The sequence below is a fragment of the Vombatus ursinus genome, unplaced genomic scaffold (assembly GCF_900497805.2).
Source record: "Vombatus ursinus unplaced genomic scaffold, bare-nosed wombat genome assembly UNPS02014858.1, whole genome shotgun sequence".
Lineage (NCBI taxonomy): Eukaryota > Metazoa > Chordata > Mammalia > Diprotodontia > Vombatidae > Vombatus > Vombatus ursinus.
This window is the reverse complement of record NW_020954636.1, coordinates 3,034,020-3,037,626: the sequence shown is the minus strand read 5'-3', so window position 1 is coordinate 3,037,626 and position 3,607 is coordinate 3,034,020.

The following is a 3,607-nucleotide window of genomic DNA, read 5'->3' as shown; positions in this document are numbered from 1 at the left end:
TGTGTGTGTGTGTGTGTGTGTGTGTGTGTGTGTGTGTGTGTGTGTGTATGTGTATGTGACAGGAAGTAAAGGGGGGTAGAGGCATGCAGGAGGCCTCAGACTTGCAAGATTTCCAGCATCTCAGTGGGACCTGTAAAGGTTACAACAAGGATGGAACCAACTTCCAGTGAGATAGAAGAAAGACAAGATAAGGCTAGAACCTGTGCTGGTCCACAGGGAGGCAGAAGTAGAATCCAGAAATTGTGGAAGTGGATGGGGCCTAATGTCCAGTTACTCCATTCAGAACCATAGCAACAGCAACATCCTGACTGGGGATTCCAAGAGACAAAGGGGAAATGGGAGAACTTTCTCAGGATAGTGATTGGCCTGTACAATGGCAGAGAGGTGAGAGAGAGAGAGACTGAGACAGAGAAAAAGACAGAGACAGAGACATAGAGAGACAGAGGCAGACAGAGACAGAGAGAGACAGACACACAGAGACAGAGACAGAGACAGAAACAGAGAGAGATAGAGAGAGAGAAACAGAGATAGAGACAGAGACAGACAGGGAGAGAGACAGAGACAGAGAGAGCATTCGAACTGATCCTTCCCTAACCTATACTCAGCCATGAGGTTTGGAGTGGGTTTATTTAGAGGCAGAGGGTGGCAAAGTGGAATCAATTAGGCAGATTTGAGTTCAAATCTGACCTCAGATGCTTACTAGTTGGTTGACCCTAGGTAACTCAACCTCTGTTTGCCTCAGTTTCCTCAACTGTAAAACGGGAATAATAATAGCACCTACTCCCCAGGTTTGTTATAAGGATCAAATGAGATAATATTTGTAAAAAGCACTTAATACAATGTCAATCATCATAGTTGCTATATAAATTCTTATTTTCTTCCCTTTCCCCTCCCTAGTCCAGGGAAGCCTGGCTTCTGGTAAGAGGGTTTTCCCTTTTTTCAGATTCATTGGTTCATTAAATTTCCTGGTGACCTCAGGGTGCTTTTTAATTATAACGAATTAGATTATGCATCACCAGTCTACAGGGTTCCCCAAAAAAGGGAAAGTGAAAGAAGTATTTAATGTACAATATGAATTAGGTTATGGCACAGGTAATTTATTCCTATACATAAAAAGGAATGCTAAGCGTAAAAGAAATACAGCATGAATTGACAGAATGGTTACAACAAAGTTTAATAATTTAAGATTAATATTTAAACCAGATTAGAAAACAAAGCAATTTTATAAGACTATTAAGTAGGCATTTTTCATTTTACCTTCACTAGGTACTGTACAATCAAATGCCCAGGTTTGGGCCTTTTTCTTTTTTTTTTTTTTTCAGGGCAGTGGCTGCCCTCACTGATATAATTTCTCTTGCCTCTGCCACAACCAATTACTCTTACTGGTCTCAGGACCTTCAGACCTTTTCCATTCAAAGGCTGACCCTCTGTACACATTCAGCTTTAGGTTCCTCTTTGGTCACTTAAGCAGGGAAGGAAACACAAAAGAGACAGCCCAAACCCAGTCTACAATTTACCTAGACATGTGCTATGGACAACTTCTCATGACATAGGGTGATTGCCCATTAATTGACCAAATTTTTAGCCCTAAGTCATACCTGACTGGAAGCAGGCTCCTACAAGCTTCCACATAGTCACCTGGAAGCAGGAATGGTGACTAAGCATGTTCCATAGGGAATACAGGGAGGTAGCAGGAGAGAATTGTCCCTACTATAATAGAATCATACATTTTGAGCTGAAAGGTAACTTAGAGGTGTTCTAATTCATACCGATGGTTCCTAACTTCTGGTCCATGGCAAATTTTTACTGGTCCATAAAAAAGTTGTATTTCTTAAAATCCATAAATTTTTAAATTGACTCTTTCCATCACCCCTACTCTCCCTACCCCAACTTCCATCTTTTCTGGCTCCTCATCCCTGTCCCTTGTGTTGTTAAGAGCCCAGAGTTATACTTCCTCCTTTCCCTTCCTGTACTCCCTCTCCCCTCCTCAGAGTCTGAAGGAGATAGCTGAGATATATCCTGCTCCATATCATGATATAAATTGCTTTTAACAAAGGAAAGCATTTAATCAAAGGCCACTGACCCAGCCATTATATCTGACAGGTATGTAGTCTTCCCTCCTCACCCCTCCCTTCTCCACCCCCCCACCCCCCCCACCCCCATGAGAGAGAGAGTCTGTTGTTTTCCTATTAGTTCTCTAAGACATAGATTGTTGATTATGGGGAGGGGGGTGATGTAGCAGTGGTCAGGAGAGCCTGGGATTGCTCTGAGCCCCTCCCCATCCACTGAATGGGATTAGAGAGTAAGGCTCTTTGTTCACATAAAGATGAGCACCTCCCATGCAGGTGGACTCCTGGACTAGCTCTGGTTGATAGATGGTACACCCCAATTCCCTGCTGGAATGACTCATCGAACTGCTAATTGTTTTGGTCCCTAGTGACAGGAAGCTGTCTCAAAGACATTGTTGACCAAGAGTATATGCATGTGGTGGGATGGGGGGAAGGGTTAGAGATGGACTCTTGTCAAAGAAGCTTTCCCTCTCTGACTTGTAAGAGGAACTGAGGACAAACAACTTTGACCTTCTTTTTAGACCCTTATTCCTTGAGATTTTTTCCCCCAGCATATTCTCTTTGGACTTCTAGCCAAAGGAGTAGGGAGGTGTGGGGGGGGAGAGAAAGAGTGTTTCTCTCCCTTTCCCTATTAGCATCAGTGGTGACTTGTAGCACAAAAAAGAAAATACTTGGAATAAGTCAATTAAAGTCTTTATTACTACCTTGAGTAAGGAAGGCATCATTACCCCAATTTTACAGCTGGAGAAATAAGCCCAGCACAAAATATTCTTCAAGTGACTAACTCAAGGGCACACAGCTCCTATGTGTCAGAATGGGGACCTGAACTTGGGCACTCTGACTGCAAATCCAGCCTTTACTCCTAGAAACTAACTGTAAATATGGCTCCTGAAATGGAACCGAGAGGTATCTTCTAGCTTCCTGCCATTCACAGCCCCTAGTTTATCAAATTATTAGCTCATTATGGTTTTGGAAATTTCATATAGTTTCTAATTTTACTTTAAGTTCCATAAAGCAGAAATTATATTTTATTGGCCCCCGTAGTGCCTACCACAGCTTTGCACACACTAGGTGTGCAATAAAGATTTATTGAGTGAATTCATGAATACAGGATAGATAAGTTTTAATGGGGTAAGGACTAAGTACAGCAACTTCAGTCCCTCAGCAGACAGGGCTATGGGGTTCTGGGTAGATTAGAAGATGAGTAAATAGCAAAAAAAATGTTGGGTAATTTTACCTCTTTCACATGTTGCCTAGGCCCTGCCCTGAAACAAATGTTATTAATGATTCTCTTGGTTACTGCTGAATAACTCTCCAGGTTACCATTGAATGACTCTCCTAAATGTTATAGTCAGGCTTATTCCTGAAGATGCACTTTAGGAAAAACTGGAGGGAATTGTTTGGGGTCTGAAGTGTGAAATGCAGAACTTTATGGGAACTCCCTAGGATAAGAGCCTCAAGTTTCCCCTGTCTTATAATTCTCAAAATTGATTCTTTTCTTCCTAAATTGCTCATTGTGAAAGTTTTTAAGTACTTCT